General features: G+C 36.6%; 1 protein-coding gene across 7 annotated transcripts in view; it reads right to left on the bottom strand.

Annotated features, from left to right (window-relative positions):
- Tab2 (TAK1-associated binding protein 2) overlaps positions 1-22,763 on the bottom strand; it is a 264,341-nt gene that overhangs the window by 185,534 nt on the left and 56,044 nt on the right. The window contains exon 1 of one of the 7 annotated variants that reach the window (XM_081729031.1): positions 7,520-7,683. The exons of the other annotated variants lie outside the window; for them this stretch is intronic. The gene's annotated coding sequence lies outside the window, so the exon portion shown is untranslated. Of the gene's footprint in view, positions 1-7,519; positions 7,684-22,763 lie in introns of those variants that run through there. 7 annotated transcript variants of the gene reach the window in all.

The raw sequence follows: 22,763 nt of genomic DNA, 5'->3' as shown, positions 1-22,763 counted from the left end.
AATATTAATAATAAAAAATCAATTTGGAAATTTGAGCTGCAATTATCGAATTGAAAAAAAGAACTACTCAATTGTCATAAATTGAAGATAAAAAACATGGAAGTGAAAATCTGATAAATTTTGGCTAACTTCAATACTGGATGATTAGTTGCACGCTAGACGTTTCCCGTCCTTAGTATTCTCGGAGGTGTGATTTTCCGAGATGGAGAAAAGACACAATTTTGTTACATACTTTGCATGTACTATAGGATTAAAAAGGATTAAAGAATTAATTAATTAATTTAATGAGGTATGGAACTATACCTGCATCAAAACAAATGCAAAACAAAAACATGACGGGCCACGTTTTCTTCACCTAGCAACTAAGTTGGCTAAAAACGAACAGCTCTTCTCACAATGAACGTGACTAAATTACTTGACTCATTTATTAGGTGAGGTCGTTGCTTGTGGAAAACTAATAGCTCGAAAGACAAGTGAGAGGATCAGGAGAAATTTATTGTTTGATCTCCTGAGACTAACTACACTGTGGCTAAACTGTAGATTAGTTGAATGAATCGCAACACTGATATTACCTAATATCAATAAGAAGTGTGAACTCTCAGATCGGAAATTCAGTTCTACCTGGTCTTAAGTAACTATTTTAATATCTCATTAGTAGACTGTCTTCCCGCACAACGAAAAAACTTATCCACCGGCCTACCAGAGGTAGACAGTATCAGGAAGACATGTTAACAAGCTCTAGTGCCAGAACAGTGGTTGCTATTATTGGACTTGGTTGAAGACAGCAGCTACACGTGCATTAGAGTCTGGATTGCGGCCGACAGGCAGAAAAATTTCATCACACGAAGAAAGGTAATCACAGGTTAGAGGTCGCTTAATTTCTCCTAACCCATGTCCCTGGCATCCATGACGATGTATTGAACACACGCACATACACACACATATATGCAATTACTCAGTGCTATCACGACTCGTTACTACGACAGAAATCACAAAATATCATAAATAACTTTAAAATATCCTCCCGCTCCGACAGCCGCTTCGCATGCCCACCCAACATACCTGGCAACTATTCCTGGCCACAACACATTAGAAGCTGAAACGATCCTGCCCATTCCACCCTCTGGAAAGAAGTTTAAACTTTTTTTTGATATATATATATACATATGCATAGACACTTTTTTAAAAAAAGAAAGAGAAATGCCAACAATGAGAATAGCAATTTACATTCTATAAGTTCAGTTAAAAGTTACAAAGATAAATCAAGAAGAATCCCGTTCATGACCTGCATCGTTCAATCACGTGACTGTGATAATACTGAAATTACTTCCGAAGTTATTTTTAACAAGCGCAAATGCAGGTCAAGATTGGCATCAACGTTAAATTTACTATTGCGATCAACGTTAAATGCACACAGAACCACGGTAGTATAGAAACAGAATTGCAAACAGAAAGTTCCGATATATTCTGATGTTGGCTTTTAAGATTCACTTCCGGGTTTCCTTCGTTAACAGGAAGGATGTTGGAATAGTTCACTGGTAAAATGATCCATAGCCGTCCACGGAAATGAACATGTCATTGGCGTAATCAAAGCTACAAAACAACATTCAGGAGCTCGTTGACCATGATCAAATATAAATATGACAGGTGAATGATTACCTAATTGAATAGTCAGCGCATATGTTTTTGGTATATGAAGGGTAAGGGGGAAAAAACAAGGAATGTCCATGTGTGTGCTTTATCGGATGTTTTGTCCTATTTGTTGGTGACTCTTGGTACTATTTGACTGTATATGCCATGCATGCGTAGATGTAGAAATGTCTATGTATAAAGGGCAAAAGATTTGACTAACCCTATTCTTTATTACGCGGTTTTCAATATTGAAACGCCGTTTTCTCGAAAATGAATTATTGTGACATTCCTTCTTTTTTTCCCTTACCCTTCATATGTGGTCTCCGAATCGCTTCCCAGAAAGACAAAGGTTCTTAACACCGAAGATGTGTCACAAAAAGGAAGTGGTTCATATTTTTAAAATTTGATTTGAGTTCAGTGTCCTTTTCAGCAGCAAGGCTATATGATAGACTAAGTGGACCTACAACTTAACATGGGATGCGAACATAAGCTCCCATCAGGAGTCGAACCCGGAAGTTACACGCCAAATACGCGTATGCTATCAACATGGCCACAAGGAAGCTCAAAGAATTGGTAAATAAAAATATATTTAGGGTCTATTATTATTTCTCAGCAAGAAAAACTATGTAGTTTCCATCGGAAAAGCAGATAGAAAGATATTTTACTTATTAACCTAAGCTCTTAACACCCTTTAGATGTTTTGTCTCATACAATACCTATGAAAAAAAAATCAGAAAGGTCTGGCACAAACCATAATTCTTTAATAAAAGTAGTCTCTTTGTGTGTTGAAGTTTATCATCCCATGAAAGCACCGAGGCTAAGTGAAACGTGGATCTACAGTTTAAGACGGAATCCGAATCCATCGTAACGCGTTCACCGGGACAATAAATTAATACTCTAATCCTTTTTAATTTTTATGATCTTACATGTAAGAGGAAGTTGCCAGCTTCATTTACAGTTTTCAATAAACAAACAACAAATAAAACGTACGCATAGTGGTATATTGCTTAAAAACAATCATGAAATAGAACCAGCAATGCTCAAGATTTGTTATCGTTAAATGACCAACCAAACGTCTTTTAGTTGGAAGATATGGGTCAACATATTGGTGTCCTTCGTTGTTATCTATTTCCGGACTTACAGACCAGAGTTCGCCATCTCTCAATTCAAGTTGGTATCCAATTGCCTCACGATACTGGTCAATAGTGACAATTGTGTGCACCGAAAATCAAACCTGGAACAACATGCTAACCACTCAGATTCAAAATAAACGAAGTACGTTTTAAGTATTATATTTTATAAATTCTGATAAGGTTTTCTTCTTTACCCATTAGTTTCAAAACTAATAATTAGGTACAAATCTCTCTAACCAAGTGTTATTTAAAAAAAGTTACTGAACTTGAAAACTTCCAATACAAGTTTGATTTAACTTTAAAATTTTCAACACACGTTTGCATTTAAAATAAAGTATTTTCATAAAATTTATTGTACGAAGAGAGCGAAGCTTCATCCTTGAAAAATGAAACACATTATTGACGCTTCTTATTTTGAAGCGCATGAAAGATTTAAACCGAAAGATATAACTATGGTGAAGAATATTAATGGCAAGATAAATAAGTAAATAAAACATAAATCAACTGAGACGAAGCAATGAATACGCGAAAGACACTTCTCCCGTAAATGAAGTGGATATATGCCTAAACATATGCAACCATTTACGCATATGAGTTTGTCAGTGTTGTCTAACTGCTGGGAGTAAGAGTATTATTCTCGTGACTTCCCAGAAAACCCACCAGTCGGAGATAGGCAAGTAGCAGAGAAGTTAGGTTATCAAAGGCACAGGGAGGGTGATGTCCTATTTTTAATAATTATTGATTAAAATGTATTGCTACTTGCTTATTGTCACTTAAAATACATAGGTAGAATAAAAAGTCGTGGCAACACTGTTCTCATTAAGTGAATGTGAGATGAAGTGTGGCAAGTGGTAATGGATATAGCTATATTATTCAAACGCATCAGTACCGTGAAGTAGAGGAGAAACGTGAAGGCGTCATAACAATATGTTTCGGAAAGACGATCAAAGGGTGCGGATTAAGTTTGAAGCGCCACGTCAGCGCAGTTCACAACAATGGTTTTAGGGACTTCGTGAATCATGTGACGATGCAGCGCTGCACGATACGATGGCACGACAGCTGAAAATGTTTCGTGAAGACAGGGATGCCGTTCAAGATTGCCCCTGTTAAGGACCCAACGGAATAACACAATAACTCAGCTCTTTGACTCCCTGCTGCATGCGGTTCGATGGACTATGCATGAGTTTGATGCCATAAAATAGTGTTACACATTTTACACGAAGTTCTTGGGTTACGCAAAACTGCAACATATTTGATATCGCATCAAGCCATCCACGTGCAACAAGGGCATCGGTACACACTTGCACAGGAACTACTGAACCGTTGCCTTGGAAGAATTCACTATGGATGAACTTGGATTTGGTCGCATGAACTATGGTTGAAAAGGCAATCTTATGAAAGAAACTTTTGGATTTTCCTCGCCTGAAGAACGTGAGCCCTGCACATGCAGGTGGGGTGAAAGTGATGCTAATTGTGGCTTACAATATCCATGGAGTCATACTGCATCATGCTGTACCTCATGAGCAGACGGTCAGTGCCATCTACTACTGCCACTCCTTGCGACAACACCTTCGTCCTGCACTCCGGAGAAAACGACGACACGTCTGGACACCCTATCATCTTTAATGGCAATACAAATTGTTACACGTCTAACGCTGTGTCGGAACTCCAGCATTAGTGGCAGCTGGAGATACTGAATATCCGTTGATATGAATCCGTATGATTACTATCTTTTCACCAAAATGAAGGAACCACTTCGCGGGATGCACTACGACACAACATAAGCCTACGACATAATAGTTATCACAGGGCGGTTCCTGTGGGACATCGACAGCGTTAGAAGCACTGATGATGTATAACGCTTTCCACATGTGTACTAGTAGGTGAAACGAATGGGTGGTATTTACACTGAAGAAATGTAACACGTGTTCTTCTGTGCATAAAACCAGATGTAAATTATAACAATGTCGCCAGTATTATTTTTTTAATCCAATCCTTGTATCTTCGGAAAATGCATATAAGGTGTCGATGTGTGAATATTTCCCTTATACAGAGTGGCCCAAAAGTAGGTATACAGTACCATACTGCATTTTATATCATTTCTTATTGTTATCCATCACGTAGATTTCGTTTCTTTATTATTTGTGCTTAATACGTTTTTAGTTACATCTTAAACTCAGAAGAGCCGAAGCAAATAAACACATAAACTATAATGTTATACTTGATCAATGTAGGGGTGTATATCTACTTTTGGGCCACCCTGTAGAGAATTACATGGCAATAAAGCTAACAATGAAACGCCATATCAGCTTTATTCTTCCCAGAGAAGTGTACTTCGGTTTTTTCTTCTTCAAATGACTTCATTGGTCTCTGTCAAATTTTGCGTGATCTAGCTAATATGGAAACTTTAACCGGTTAGCTCCAACTTCGACTGTTGATGAACCTATCCAGTATTTATATCCATCGTGCTTTTTAATAATTTGTGAAATCCAGTGAAATTTTGCTAAATAATATAGATATCAACGAACACTAAAATGTATAATAAAATAGTTTTATTTCTATTATTATTATTATTATTATCATTATGGGTCATTTCAAAATAAGGATGATTACAGTAAATCAATGGTGTAAATATATATTGAAATTAGCCTGTCTTTTTAGCATTACGGGTATATGATACGTGAACCCACAGTTTAACGGGAATCTGAAGCACCGTATGGCGTTCAAATCTCTCCCACCAAGACTCGGTACACCAAATAAGTGCGCGCTAGCCTCTACACCAGCAGAGAGGAGAAATCTGTGGTGTTGTACGTATATCCAACATACCCATGTGATACAACCATGACGGAATTACATCATATTAGGATGAAGAATATGTGACGTTTACTTACTCGTTTACAACTTCATCTGTACTCATATTTTGGGTATATGTTGGTCAGAAGATTGGAAGGATATTTTATATTTGGTTAATCTGGCATCTAATGAATACAATTTAATCAACAGGCCTATATGGAATATTCTCTGTTCCTCTACGTTTCTTTGTGAATGCTCCTTTTACTCATTAATGTGAAGTTTCATAAAATGTGAGAATATACACCCGTACTTAGATTGCAAAATAAGAAATAACCATATATTTACGTTTAATACATCACACATTAATACTTTGTGACTCTAGTGTTTACTCACGGATCGGGTCTAGAAATCTATGATTTTGAGACATATCTTAAATACTTTTTGACACAAATGTAATGACTTCAAGTACACACACTTATTATATTTTCAAATTGAAAGTAATTTTTCAATGACATGTTAATAAGAAATCAATTTGAACAGCAATATTTATAATTTTACCGTCGCCGCTCGATTAAGCTCGGGCTTCGCTTTCATATCGTTAGAACACAAGCTCAGCAACTGAATGTAAGTAATAAATTGATCATGTGAGTATCTTCCGTACAAATAAGTCATCAAGGTCAACAATACTGGTGACTGTATACTTTGTAGGCGTTCATCTTTAAGGTGAGATCAACAGAACCGGTCTATGCAACCACGTGCATCATGGGGTGCAAATTACTAGGCCATTATGCAAATTCTTGTATAAGAACATGACACTGAGAAAAATAGGATCTAAATACACTGGTAATCTTGAAACGGGATCTAAATAATTACTCATTAAAATTGTTAGTCCCGAAGAGGTCGGTAGTATGCTCTGACGGGAGGAAAAAATTATTATCTTCTTTAAGGTGTCCCTTCGTAGCTGAGTGGCAAACGTGCGTACTTTCTGCAGGTTCGACTCCAGATGCTTCTAATACAAATACTAACCGTAGTTTGGATCTTACTATAAACAGTAAGTTCCGTCTCGCATAACCTCAATGCTCGAAAACGGACGTTAAACCCCAGTCAGTCAATGAATTAATATTTTCTTTTAAACTCTATATTTAAAATAAAAATGAAATCTTGAACACCTCACGATTATGCCTTTACGTTAAAAAAAAAAAAGTAATAATAATGAAAATGAATAATTGGGAAGAATTTGGTGGAGTAAGAATGAGAAAGGAAATAGAACAACTACGAGAAACCTCATAAACACGATGTTAAATTATATAAGTAAAATCATTGTGTTACAAGAAATCACATCTAAATGATTAAATGTCTAGTATTACGTCCCATGTAGGCTAAAGGGAGACGGATAAATAATGAAAGTGAATCGTTGTGAAAAATCACTGATAGATTGAGAATATAGGAGAAAACGGGAAACCCCGAAAAGAACTCGGACAGGATGTTGTCCACCACAAACTCACATGGCGTGAGATCGAATAGGGACACGAAGCAAAAGAAGTGAGCACACTACCACTGAGCCACCGTGCTCCACAAATCGTTCAAAAATTTCACCTCACAATGTTAATCTTGTATGTACTCCGTGAACAAATAATAAAGAAGTATTTATCGGTCTTAGTATTGATGAGATCATTCGTCTAATGTAGCTGAAAAATAAAATGGTCTGAATCGGAAATAAACCACCTGACTCCCATATTCAAGCAATGAATGCGTTCAGAGCTGTAATTTCCTGCTTCGTAAATAAAATATTACTGTATTTTGCGAAATGCAGTGAATTTCGAATACGGTCATCGTTTTTATTTTCCTTTTAGTGTGTTAATTATACGTAGGTTTTATTATTTTTATTTTAAACAGAAGAAAGTTCTGACTACACACTCCCGGAAACGACAGATATTTTTGTGAATATATTATGTACTTACCAAGGGTAACAGCATATAGTCCAACACTCGCTTACACATAAACGCGCACATATTAAACAACATGAAAGGGTTAAAAACACCACAATGCACAGTTACACACACGAAGGAGTCTTCACTACATGCTCAATCCCGCTCCCAACCGCCACAAGCATCTCGCACTTCTGAGTCGGATGGCCGGTAAGCATCGTTCACTGCACCGAAAGCATGCCTACCAGCTGGCAACGAGCCGCGCACAGCTGGATGGTTCGACCTCTGACCCCATCGAGCTACACACACTACTACTTCCGCATCCACTATTTATTACCAAATGAAAACACCATTACTTTCCTAAAATATTTTATTCACACTGAGAAAAATCCATTATCCGGACAGCGGTATATTGTACAAATACAAGGAATCGTTATGTTTACTAAGGAAATCTGTACGGAGCGTACTTTATCCATATTCTACACAGCTACTGCCTTTAACGCGCTTGGATGTTATATCATGTCGCTGCAGGATGTCTGATATCTAACAATCTTCCGTATTTTATATACGTATACGTATGTTAAATACTTCAGCTATATGTTATATACGTCCATCTGTGTGTGAGGTCCTGACCGCCTATAGACACCTCTTTCTTGCACCATAGATGACGTCATGAAACAACTGTCGTATGCTTGCGAGCTGGTTTATAAACGAGGTTGTTTACAAACGGAAAAGAAGAGCGGAAGTAAAGAAAAGCCTGGGTAAGTGCAATAGTAAATTATCACTTTAGTTAAATATTCCATTAATTATATATTCCTTTAGTATAACTTGCTTTAATATAGTACTAAACAAGTAATGTGATTTATGACCACAATTCTTACTATTGTAACTCGTTAATGGTTGAGGAGAAAGAAATGGGTTAATCTGAATTTTGAGAAATCTTTGAATATTAATGTTTTGTAACTTTTTACATTTCAAGGTACGCAAAATGAATGTTATGTGTTTATTCTTTCCTTTTTATATGTGACGGTTTATTACTTGATGGAGATTTACTACAGGACTGCTTAACATAATTGCTAAGAAACCGTTTTCAGCGCGAACATTTTCTTGTGTAGTGAAGATTTAGGATTTAGATTTCTGGGCTTTCGGCATCAATGACCTTGTTAGCCCGTCACATGTGAGTTATGACGTCCCTCGGTGAGCACACTATCCGGGGAAAGGGAAGGAAGCAAACGGCCTGGGACCTATATGTTGGGTACTACCCGGCATTTGCCTGGTATGAAATGAGGAAAACCCAAGAAAGCCTCATTCAGGATGTCTGGACTTAAAAGCTTTTGATACTTTTTCGACCGAGTGCCCCTACCGGAATCGAACCTGGGTCCGCTCGTACCGAAGGCGAGAGCGTTAGCAACTACGCTACGCGGAGCCACTTGTGTCTAGGAAACCTATTTTTACTAGGTTATTTGCAACAAAATTTATTTCCTTTCTTTCTTTATTTTTCTTTTTCTTTTTGTTTTTTAACAATAAAACAAAACATATTTTACAGCCTCACTGAAATTTAAAAACAGCAGTCAGGGAGAGCTCACGTTTAAGATTCTTTTTGTTTTGTTTTGTTTTGTTTTGTTTTGCTTGTTATGTTCTCTAGTTAACTAATGTTTGAGTTCCTGAGAATTACATTATTATTATTATTGTTTCATAATTTTCGAACCAAAAATTAGATGTTTTTCTTTTTTTCCTTGTGTTGACGTCATTGTGGCAAGTTGGGGTGTTTGTATCGTACCTTGGCATTAATTTGGTTACTAGCACATAGTTTCAAGGTCATAAGTTGTAGGCCGCTTGAAACAGCTATTACACAGTTGAGTGTCAGGCGTTTGACTTGCAGCTTTCGTTACAGCGTCTAAATTGCAGTATTGGATTGCGTCCAGCTTCTATGGCTGGTAAAAAAGTTATATCGCTTTCGTAATATGGTAAGAAATACAATGTAACAGTTAGGTATAGTATATATGACTAGTTTAATTAGTCGGAAATTACTCTGTTTCCTTGTCTTATTCTTTCGATTATGTTTAAGTACTGTGTCTTCATAGTATTGTTTCACTATTTCTAGAAGGAATTAAGTATTAACGAAGTAAAGAATAAGCAGAAGCCCACTTTGACGTTTACTATTTCTCATACTTCATTGAGAATGTTTTGATCCCCAATTGCGCAAACTTCTAATATGTATGTGTGTTTCTTTTTGTTGTTGTTGTTGTTCTAGTATGTATGTGTGTTTCTTTTTGTTGTTGTTGTTGTTGTTGTTGCTTACACTGCTATAGATATGAGCTCCTTCATGGCTAAGCGGTTAGCGTACGCGCCTTTGGTGTGGGAAACCCGCGTTCGATTCCCGGCGGGAGTGGTTCGGAGTCCATGTTAATCAGTAAGTCCACGTCTCATACAGCCTCGTTGCAGAAAAGGATATTAAAATCAACTCAGCACTGCTTTACAGATGGAGTTGTTTGATTCAGGGTTCGAATGAAGCTTTTTACGGGAAGCAGGCACGTAGCCAAGGGGTGGGTCCAGACCCCCCCCCTTCGGATCCAGAAATGAAAAATATTAAGGAAAGATGAAACAGATGAATCAGCCTCAAAAATATAAAGCTACAATAAGCGTTTTGGTTACTCTTTCTTACGAGGAGCTTTGTGTGGAGGAAACGGGAGGGGGGGGGGGCGGATCAAGTTGAAATTGGATATTATTATAACGGAACATTCCGAATTCCATCTAGCTCCATGTTAACCGTATGCAGCGGCGCAAATCTGTCTTCAACATTGGGAGGGACGGGTAAAACAGTTCTCATAATTTTTTTAAGGATGTTCAAATTACAGTATAACCTCGTTAACACGAACTCGCTTAAGCCGAACACTCGGTTAGGACGAACAAAATTTCGGTCCCGGCATCGCTGTACGTTATCTTATAGGAAGTTTTATCGGTTAACACGAATTTCGGTTAGCACGAATTACGAACTAATTTTTAGTCCCTTGAGTCAGTAAAGGTTTTGATTTAACACGAACTTCCAATCCTTTGATTTTTTTAAACATCATTTTTCTTATTTCAGATTTCACTCCAGATCAGTTTTTGTCATACAGTATTTATACAGACGAAAATTGCCTTGTAAATAAGAGAAAAACCAGAAACAGATATCTTTCCTCTTATGAGGTGTTGATTCTGTCCTCTGTCAAGCGCTGAACATGCAGGTGCTTGGCAGACGAGCTGGCGACAGCTCGAGACAAAACATCTTCTCTCCCCTGTAACTCCAAACTGGTGACAGCAATCATAAATACCTTTCCGTTACAAGCGGTACTCACCCTGCTAGCGAAGTTATCAATTTTATAACTTGACCTGGATTTTCTGCGTGGAAGCTTTTTTTTTTTTTTAAATCTTCGAAGATAGGCTAATAAACTTACTGTAGTGTTTTCACTTTTCAGAGGATGGTACCGAGACCTACACTAGTCTCGATCTCGATTTTAACTCGAATTTGAGACCGAGGAGTGCTTTCCGAAATCGAGACGAGACCGAAACTCTCAGTCTCGTCTCGATACAATTCTGTAGATGGTATCAAGACAGAGAATAGTCTTGGTCTCGTCACGAATTTGGAACCGAGACGAGACCGAGACTACTCAGTCTCGTCTCGATACCATCTCTAGTGTGTTCTATGACATACATAATATACTGTAGTGGTATGTATAGTCTGTATACTGTAGTGTGTATGTATGGAGAAAATGTATTCGAATAATAAAATTTGTGTCCCCGATTAACACGAATTCTTTTAACACGAACTCCTGATTTTTCAGTCCCTTGATATTCGTGTTAACGAGGGTTTCCTGTATGAAGTTGAAAAACAATGCTGCGGAGGATCAGGGGAGCAGAGTTGTCTTCAAAATTCTGAGGTGGGCAGATTTAAGGCTTATTCTGGGGTGGGGACATCAATTTCATCTTACTTTCCTTTGTGGCAATCGGACACAAATCATCACATTTCTCTCCAAAAAACGCATTTCAAATCGGATTATTGAGGGGAAAGTCCCCCCCCCCAGTTCTAAGATTGGAGGGGACATGTCCTCATCCCCCCGGGACTTGCGCCAGTAACCCTATGGACTACAAATGACGATCGATAAACCGGTTCTTTCAGATAGCCTGTCAGAACTTAAGCAATGCCCAGAATTACCAATAATATGAACCATTTTGAATTTCGCGGCAACACTAATCCATTTTATAGGATGTCTTTACTCCAGAAAGAGATCTCGTTGCTATCCTTGACGGCATTGAACTAAGATAAGAGCAATAGAAAGAAGACGAGAAGAACCGAGTTCGAATGACCTTGGAAGACTATGTCTTTGTCAATACTTTTTTCTATTTTTTTACGCAAGATTTCTTCATAATTCTTTAATTAAAATACTTACTAACATATCCTCATTTTATTGTCCTAACAAATCAATATGGATATGTTGTCAGTAAAATAGTTTAGATTGATCGAACCCCTGGTGTGATAACCACAGTATTTCGTCACAGACCTCCCGTATTGCGAAATCGTGGCTACGTGCCTGCGGGGAGGGGGCGACTTTTCAGATATACAATCCAAGCCTTTTATTTCTCAGTGATGCAAGATATAATATATAGTATATAATATGTAAAATATGAAATGAGGGAACATATTTTCCCGGCAAGGGAGAAATTCTTTGGCGAGTTGGGGAAATTACTTGACGAGAGGGAAAATCTTCATCCTCCCGTTGATTCAAATCTTGATCGAAGATCATGCGAGTAGGATTCCATATTATGCTGTAGGTGTAGGTAGTACACAGTCTTGGCGCTGAATAGGACGCTAAGCTTCAAGCCAACCACATGTCTGTAATAACCTATTGCGATTGAATGGTAATGTAACGTAATGTACGATATGTGCATTTTCTAGATGCCATAAAATTATAATTTTAATTGAACATTCCACGATTATATACTTCAGGTTAAAGGAGTTTGATGATTAATTGAAGTGAATAATCGAGGCAGTGATTCTCAATCTTCTTGACTTACGACACACTTTAGTAAACCCCAATGACATCGATATATTTGTTTAGATTTTGGATTGCTTTCCAACAAGTCGAGCCGCGCCAAAGCTGTAGGCTTACTAAGTTAAGTGAACTGATCCTAATCTAAATCCATTGTTTTCGGGGGCGCAGAAATGGACAGTGACACTTCCGATACTATTTAAATCAAAATTCAGCCAAGCAACTTGGGGAGGGAAAGAGGGGAGACGGATCTTACAAATGATCGAAAATAACCGATATGAGAGAGCGTTTCGTAATAGTAAAAAAAGTGACTGACTAACGTAACATACATGTATTACTGGTTTTCTTATTTTCACCCAACGAAGCAGGTAATTAACGCTAGTACTAGGTATGTGTAGACTAAATGAGGTGATTTGCTTCGTGACCCTTCGAACAATGTACGAAGCGGATGCAAGCAGTTAGTGGTATCAGGTCAGATGCTCAAGTGTGTTTTGCTCAACTATTAAAATGTGGGACATTTGCTCAAGTGTCTTATCTTGCTATTGATCATGAACTGGAAATCCATCACAGGCGCGAAAATATTGGCTAATGGCCAGAACGGGGGTTGAGATTTTCATATATGATAAAATATGTGCAGGGTTGCCACAAGTTAGATATCATATTTTCCATATTACGAAGGCAAAACATTGTATCTGAGCAATTCAAGGTACAAACTGGATTTCTTTTATTGCTTAAAAGATTTAAGAAAAAGGGAATAATTAATTACAAACGATACACAGTATGTACGAATTCTTAAATAAATAACATTAATTTCTCAGGTTATGTACAGTATAATTCAAATGAGCTGTATTGAAGGAGATTATATTAAATGTTCCATTGTTTGAAACAAAATGTTTTATGCGTAGAGTATAACAACGATTAAGAATAGTAGGCCTATTAGCCAAGAGAAGAGATTTAAGGCTGTTTCGTCTTAAAAAGGAGGCTTGAAAGTGTTGTCTTGAAAAATGAGTTTTTGGAAGAGTTCGGTGTCATCTCAAAAATTCTCTCTCTACATTATGTTGGGTAACACTAATTCCATAATCTATATAGTACTATTATATACAAGAATGGAAGTGATTCTCTTATCATCGCCTAGATCATGCTTCTTTAGGTAAAAATAAACTGAAATTTTTGACAGAATATTCCTCGGGTGTACTCCACTAGCGCACAAAGAAATGAAATAAAGTGTTTATGGTATTGCGAGCACACAATATTCGATATTGCGTTGTCATGGTTAGATTTGTTTTACAAATTATGGCTATATAAGAGATTGTTCCTGTTACATAGAGAGGCAAATATCAAGAAATATAATAGACGTTTATTATAACACGATTAATTGCCACATTTTGATTTGTGAAAAATACGGGAAGATGTTTTGTATGAAAAGGTAAATAGCAAGAAGTATAACATATACGTAATATTATTATATAGTAAATTTTATATCCACGATATGTCTTTAATTGACGTTTACCCATTTTTAGTTAGCATCTATAAAAAAGAGAATAGTGAACATCACCGGCTAGCACCACAGTATAAGTGCCGCTAAATGTGTAACTTTCGTGAAGGGGAAAATTTAAGTTTGTTTGTGTACCAGTTTTAGACAATTTAAAATAGGATTCTTGAATTTCATTTATGCACAATTATTCTTGCTGTTTACTTTGAAAATGATACCATATGTTAATAGAGAACAGCAGTTTACTTTTTTAAAGAATATGCTGACAATATGAAAGTATAAAGACGTGACACGTAATATGTTGACCTATCTCCAAATTCTGTTTTCTTCTCCAGCGCGAAATAAATTAACTAATCTTGTGTTCAGTGATAATGCAATATTTGTTTCGAGGGTAGAGGATGGTGATTTTGAAAAAAAAAAAAAAATCACTTGCCAAAAACTGTTATACACAATGGAGTATCTTTGCATCATATTTTGTGCACTCGAGGTTTCTTATTTGTGTCATGATCGCACAGAGGCCTTTATTTGAGCACTCCCGGCCTACGGCCTATCCCTTTTATTACGGAGGCAAGAGATAAGAAAGGATTTTTGGAGCACGTATTCCAAGGGAAATAAAGAGGTTTTTAAAGTTTTTTTTTTCTTTTTTAAAAAAAGAATTCAGTATCTCACACATTCATGAAATTAGAGAGATGAAACTCAGCATATAAACTCTTCTTTATAATAAGAGAATACGTATTTTTAGCGCTTTCAAAAATGCCGTTTCTAGCGGAGACATTTCTATAATATTCAAAATTCTCTTCCTTTCTTCAGAGACTGTCGAATGTGAAGATTCGCTTAAGTTGTAGATGTGGAATTCAGTACATAGATTTTTAGTTAAAAATAAGGGAACACATGTTTCAAGAGCAAAAAGAAGGTCATATTTATTATATTGAAAATTCCTTTTATTTATACATAAAGTGCCGAGTGTGACAATTTAAATTTCCGGTATTGTATTTATTACACTTTATCTTCCTGTAAGGAAAACAGAAACTTCTGCTACTGTATGTATAATCAGAATACGATAAAATATGTATTTAATAACTAGCCTTCGGTTGTCTGGGGACTTCGCCCAGAAACCGCCGTGTTTCCTCAGCCTACGGCCTCACATCTCATACACCTGCAAGCATACCGATTTTCAGTTCAAACATCAAGTTTCATGTTTCTAACTTTCGGGATCCCTAGATATGAATGTATTATTATAATCCGTAAAGAGGATTACGTAATATTTTATCATTTAATATTGAATTTGGAAGTTGTAGTATGGTTCTTTCAATTCCGGTTTGAGTAGAAAGATTAGTGTTGAAATGGAATATAGGCTATTCTTGGGACACTTAATTGATTAAAGAAAATTGCTTCTCGCTATCTATTACCATTTTTAATTTACAGTGATCAGCATTATAACCGGAAGAGAGTAACTTCTACTTCCGGTTATTCTAGAATGTTAAGGATGAAGATGAATGTTGTCCTTGAAACGTTTAATCGATTACGAAAACAGGTTTTCGCTATATATTACTGTTTTTGCTATATAGTGATCAACGATAAAAGAAGATGTGTCTTATTTCTACAACTTGCGATTTCACTAGGGTGTTAAGGATGAAGATGAAAGTTGTCCTTGAAATTTGTAATTGATTTCCGAAAACCGTTTATCTCTGTCTATTTCCGTTTTTCCTCTGATAAATGTGGAAACCGGAAATGGCTCATTTCTACTACTTCCGGTAGGCAAATCACCTGCATCAACGAACTCCCTCGAGATAATCACTCTATCTATCTATGGCAAAAAACAGAATTTAAAAATTCGCGTTCGTTCAAAAGTTATCGTGTGGAGTAACGGACGTATGTACTAACATTGTAATCTTATAAGTACCACTACGTGATCCTAATAATAGTAATACTTCGACTAGCTAGGTGTTTCGCCCTCAGACTCTTGCATATGTTCAGCCTACTGTCTCGCAGCTCATAAACGTACAAGCACACCGAATTTCAGTTCAAATACTAACTTTCATTTCTCTAACCATCCTGAATGCCGAAATACACTGATAATTTCAAGTACCAGGCGACTTTGCCCCCAAACCTGCGTTCGGCCGGCCCACGGGTTTACATCCCATGAACCTATAGAGTACCGAATTTCAGTTCAAATACCAAGTTTCATGCCTCTAATCTTCAGGGATCCACAAATATGAACATCTTATTGTAATTATGATCCTCACCTTTTTCTTTTCTTCTAGGCCAGATGTAAAAAATACGTATAGTGACATCTTATCATAATAATTGCATTCCCTACCTTTTCCCCACCATTTTTCTTCCTCTTTTTATTAAAATATCAGATGTTTCTAACCTTCAGAGATTCGAAATATCGATATATAATAATTACAAACCCCCACTTCTTTTCCACTTTCCATTTCTTTTCTTACCCTTTTAGTAAAATATCAGAAAACGCTGAAAAAAAAAAAGTATCACATTATTTTAAATGAGAAATCTCAATGCCAAATTTCAAATCTGTCACTTTAAGGAATTCGGAGATATGGCCATCTTATTAAGTTAATTTCCATTCCTATTTCTCCCCCTTCCCCGTCGAATTTCCAAAAATTCTTTTTTAGTAGTACCCTATGTCATAAATCTTACATATTGTCCAAATTTCAAGTTTATAGTTTGAGCAGTTTGGTCTGTGGGTTGATATATATTTGAGAAGTTTAATTAAGTGCAAACTTTTTAGTCCAGTATGTAGGAATCTGAACTAAAAAAAAAAAAGTAACTTAATTAAACTTGCAGGGCAGCTTCTTTCCATCAAGTATAGGCATATCCTGGAAGTGCGCTTTAAGCTTCAGCAAATATGGCTGCCATACCTAATTTGGCCGCCTTTGTCTATGGAAGAATGATGCTTTCCTTGATTTCTTACTTTACGTTCAATTCTACGGTCTTGAAAGTTATAACAAAATATTTTCGAAGTAAAATTTCATTTCGTTTGATATATAATACATTTTTGTAGGTTAGGTAGATATGAAGTTACAAATGATAGAGTAGGCTTGTGTCTGTTTCTTTCAAGAGTAGTTTTCTGATTTTTTAAAACTCTTTCATAAAGAAGGCAGATTTCATCAACCAGTCAAAATGTATAAATACATGAAATTACAGGAGGAAGTATGGGTGATGTAATACTGTTTTCACATTGGGAGCTCCTCCGTGGCTAAGCGGTTAGCGTACGCGCCTTTGGCGCGGGAGACCCGAGTTCGATTCCCGGCGGGAGCTCATGTGGTTCGGATTCCACGTTAATCAGTAGGTCCACGTCTCATATAGCCTCGCTGCTGAACGGGACGTTAAACTCAAAATCAACTCAACTCAACTGTTTTCACATTAATTTTCAGGAAGTGACACGACTTTGTCTCTGTTCCAGAAAGAGAACAAGACTTGTTAGAAATTACTTGGGAAATAGTTAATTGCAATAAGTTGTGAGTATATTCAACAAATGTACTTCGAATCCGAAATAACATTTCCAATTACACTTTTGTGCATCGTATGATGAAAACGCACTGGCTTTGTATCTATATTTCTTATACAGAAGATTTATTTCACACCAGTCACCCATTTCTCAGTTTTTACCTATAAGAGCGAGTTCGAGCAGACGACACGTATTGAAGGTGTACCATCAGGAGAAAACTTCACTAGAGCAAGATATTCCAGCAATTGATTGTAGATCGGAGGAGTAAATGAAGAATATACTCAATTACTTGTTTGGACACACCAGCACCAAACTTTTTTCTTTTTCTGAAGCTTGTGTATTGCAAGTGTAATACTCTCATGTACTTAATCCAACTATTATGTTAGTAATCTTCGAGATTGTACATGTCGGCGTTTTATTCAGACATGTTTGCGTTATATTAGTGTTGAACTACCCTCGAATTATACGTTACTTTTATGAATCTTTCGAAGTTCCTTCTTTCTTTTTAATTTTTCAGAGTAATAGGTAACTTTCCTGTTCTGAAAGAAGCAGAGTTTATTACATGAAACCTAAATTACTAAAATAGAAACGCTCTGCTTAAAACTCGTCGTTTCAACATTTTCCATTTGAAGCAGCAGTGGGTCTGATCCAACTCAACTGTATCGCTTATGTCCCAGCAGTGCACCTTACCAGAGATTGGTTAATTTATGTGTCTTTTATGTACTATAGATACTTTTATAGTTTATAAAAAACTGAATTTTGCCTAAATAACGTTTTCTCTTCGGACTATTTGCTAAATAAGTTTATAGAAATTTTCGCATAATACCCTATTATTTTCAAATGTACCATATTTTTTATATATAAATTCTAATTATGGCATGTTTCTTTCATTCTTTCATTCATCAATGTCTCCTATAGCCTTTGAGCGTAATTGAGAGAAGTTAAATTTGACTATAGGTCTATATACTACATAGGCTTTGGCAGAAATATTCGATGGGAGAGGTTATGTAATAACTGTGATAATAATAATATCTTCCTATTGTGTTTTGTAGAGCGCATGTTCACTTCTCTTCCTGATACTCCCCCTCTCCACATAAATATGAAGAGTATGTGGGACGAACGATAAAAATCATATTTTCACATTTCTGAGATACTTTTTTTTTTAACTGTTTTAAATTGCAAATTGATTTTCATCGTTCTTCTCGCCTACTCTTCATACTTTTTCTCCACTCCCTGATATTCAGGTTCCAAATACCAAATCCCGATATTCTCTCTCCCCATTATTTGTTTATTTAACTAAAATAAGTAAATTTGATTTTCCTTCTTTATTTACAAATAATAAAATATTTGGAATTTTATCTTATCTCCCCCTTTCAAAAGTTCTTGAGGTACACTATGCAATACAATACCCCACTCTGGAAAACATTGGGAATGTATAAAATACAATCGGGGATCTCATCCAAATCTCCTGTCCAATGCAGTTATGGTGTGGTGCTTGAAGTAATCGTCCCTACATTTCCTTCACGGTTTGGTTAAAATATCCCTTTATTTGGATAAGTATATACTGTAGCCTGTTAAAAAATTTCTGAACATTTGGAAGCGATGTAACGTAATGCCTATAAATTAACCCTCCTCCACACATTAAGATTGTCACTTTTCCAAAATTTAAGTAATCTGAAATCCTTTCTATTTAAGTAGTAATTAAAGTTTAATCCAAGTCGCCCGATCCCTCCCCCACCTTGGATCCACGCTTGCCTGGATGGCCTAACCAGGATGTACGGACTCGGGATTTGAACTCGGAATCTTACGATTAGTAAGTGCAGCACAAACTATGTACCAGATACTATTTTAATATTGTCTTTTCTTCTTAATTAAGATTGAAGGAAATTTTGATAGAACTACTAGTAAGAGTTATGCCTAGTACGTAGGATAATAACAAAACATTTGACCAAAGAACGTAACTTTAAATTAAAATTGAACATCTCTTTCGAAACAATAATAATAATAATAATAATAATAATAATAATAATAATAATAATAATAAAACTGACTTATTCAGCATATATTTGAAAACTTGGTCCTAATGGCGTCAACCCTCTGGTTCGTGGGGTTCCTGGTTCAATTCCAGCCCGAGCAAAGTAGGCTTTGTTGTGAGCACCGTGTGCGTTGGTTTTCTCGGATCCTACCGTTTTCTCCAACTTCCTTTACTCCAGCATTGTGATCCGTCTCATGCTTGTGTCCTTTAGCCTCGGTACATAATCATAAGACGTTAGGCTAAAAAAATAAAATAACGGCGTCAATAGAAATTCGATACTTAATCAACATAACTTCTTATTTTTGCTTCGCTTTCACATTGAGATAATTTAGTCAGTACTTTTAGGTTGTGATATGTTTTTAAAGAAAAGTTCAGTTAATTTATTGTAAAAAAGACATTTTATATTGTAAAGTCTTAGTTTATGCTTCTTTTTCAGTTGAACTAGTTTCAACTATGCTTAGTTTACCATATTTTTAAAAGCAACACAATTTTATGTGACACACTGCAACCCTGTCTATCGGAGATATTTCATAATAGCCTGCAGCGAAACCACCCATCCCCTTTCTGGTATTTGCTAAGAATGCAGCAGGTGTCCCTTCTGTTTCGGTTGATGATCATCAGATTAAGAAAAAAGATAACCACTTTAGGAAATGACTCTAGTTTAGAGACTTGAGGAAATAGACACTTGGGCAAATGACCCTATTTCGCAGTTAGTACATGGAGTTAGCTTACCTAAATTTAGATTTCGCTTTCCGAAATCTTAATGGATGTATTAAGTGATTTCGTTACTTACACTCTTAATCTCTAAATACAAGGATTCAAAACACATTTTCGATTCCAAACTATGACTCTGCTAGACAAAGAAAGCATAGTCCAGTGTATGTTTTACTTCATTTTCATATACGTGCTCGTAGGTTTTCTCGGGGACTTGGTTTCCTCCCACTTTCTCATTTCACCAAATATTCCATAATCATTAACTTGCTTTAATCACCGACTCCCTTAGCCTAACAGCATAATAGTGGGACATTAAACTCAAAGACTTTATTTTTATTTTCAAGTAATTACTTTTCTCTCCCTTATTTATTTTTAATTTAATTTCTCTTTCAATTTCCCTCTTTTAGGAACATCAACATAATTTACAATTCTTTCTCATTATAATAACACTATTAAAAGTCCCATATGCAGCTCACCACGTTGGAACCCAGCGGAAACAGATGAACAACGAATATTGTCGAAAATATGCATTGCTTACAGCGGCGTAGCGAGCATTACAAGATTGGGAGGGGGATGAAACTTGAAATTGCCAAGTCTTGATTTTTATCTTTAAAAAATGTCAAGTCTTGATAAATAAAAAAAAAATGCCAAGTGTTTCGAAAATCTTACAAACCCTATGAAAAACTATTACAGCAACCTTATTTTCATATTCGTTCCATTCCATGCCCCCCGTCTGAGACACAAATAAGATCAGCCCTTGTTCCGCTCTCGAGTCCAATTTAACATCTAACCTCAGGATCATTATCATCACCCACGAAGCACAACTGTTAATTTGATAACTCATGGCTATGTTAGGTAACCTCCGCCAGCTAATCTTCACGAGAACCTTTAAAGTTACAATCAGTTGTAGAAATGCATTTAAAAACGTAGAATAAGGTAGGTTATATTTACTGTTTGTGATGTAGAAGTGCCTAATTTACATATTAAACATTCAATTGAGGGGTTCAGTGAGAGACCAGGCTAACTTACATCCAGGTCAAGATTGAGATTTTGACGGAACAGCATACTAATGTCATTAATTGACCTTTGCCTCAACCACTTGTCTGTGTGGCTTGTCCTGAGACAGGGGCGGATCCAGGGAGGGTCTATCTCCCCCAAGAAGAGGAAACTTTGTGTATTTTAATATAAAATAAAACCCACCCAGAGTTGAATCTCTTAAAAGTAGCTCTATCTTGTAAGTAGTGGCATTACAACCCACCGCCCCCCAGTAGTCCATCCTGGATCCACCCCTGTTGTATACTAAACCAAACTATGAATATCAGTCGTATCCTTTGAAACGTGCTGTTTTCATTTGTTTCCTTTTCTTTCAGAAAGTTAAAATTGTCAGTTAGCCTAGTCTCTCGCTAAACTGTCAATTGTGACAAAACACACCAATAATTGTTGATGCCAACTAAAACATACATATCCAAAGCCTACAAAATATATCACATTATTTAAGTTTTTTTCTTTCTTTTTTTTTTCAAAATTGCTTGCAATGTTTTTCTTCGTGCCAAGCATCCGAATGTCATCTTGAATTCTGACCTCATTTCACTACAATTCTTTGAAGTGTAAGACTGCGCAGCTTTTTTTCCCCTCTCTCTCGCTCTCTTCAGTCCTTCAGTCTCCCCCACTTTGATTTCATGATTTCGCACTCTGATGAAAAGTATTAAACACCAAAATGGAAAAGTACTAATATATAACCTCTCTTTTAGTAGCCCCTCCAACCACACGCCCGGGGCACGTGCCTTGCTTGCTCGCCCATAGCTCTGTGAGCTATATAAGTAAAATACAATGCGCGCGCATATGTAAACTTGGTGCCAGCTTTGATTCTCGCTGAGAGAGTATACATATAATGTTGGTTCGAATTCCATCAAAACCATAGGCTCATTTTTGTGTAACCTTGGTACTGAAGAAGACAGTAGACTTCAACAAATATTCCTGTCGGGCCTCGATGGCTCAGTGGTAGAGCGTTCACCTCTGGTGTTTGGGGTCTTTGGTTTGATCCCAGCTCGCGCCAAGTAAACTTTGTGGTGGACAAACACCGTGTGAGTGGGTTTTCTCGGGGTTCTCCCGTTTCCTCCCACTTTCTTCATTCCACCATTTCATTCATTATATCATCATCAGCGTCTCCTTTAGCCTAGCCGGTATACCCGTCATTATTGATACAACTATTATATACAGGATGCATCAGAAGTCCCTTGTCATCCTTTCTGAAAACTACAGGGATGTAGTTACATTGATTGCGAGATAAGAGATACACATTAGGCCCAGAGGGATACTTTCGGATTACATCACGCGGACGGTCGCCATCTTAGATTCGAAATTGTAATACGGACGATAAGTGGGTAGTGTGATACATGGCCATGCACTAAAATGTTCTGAGGATGTCAAATATGCAATCAGATATCATGTAACTTATTCTGGTGAAATGTTATTGGCAGTGAACCAAGTGAGACTATATGTAGTGGTATGTCATACCCTTCTTTTTTTTTTCC

The sequence above is a fragment of the Thermobia domestica genome, chromosome 10, assembly GCF_964235325.1.
Source record: "Thermobia domestica chromosome 10, izTheDome1.hap1.1, whole genome shotgun sequence".
Lineage (NCBI taxonomy): Eukaryota > Metazoa > Arthropoda > Insecta > Zygentoma > Lepismatidae > Thermobia > Thermobia domestica.
Note: the sequence above shows the minus strand (reverse complement) of the source record. Positions and strands in the feature narration are given on the sequence as shown.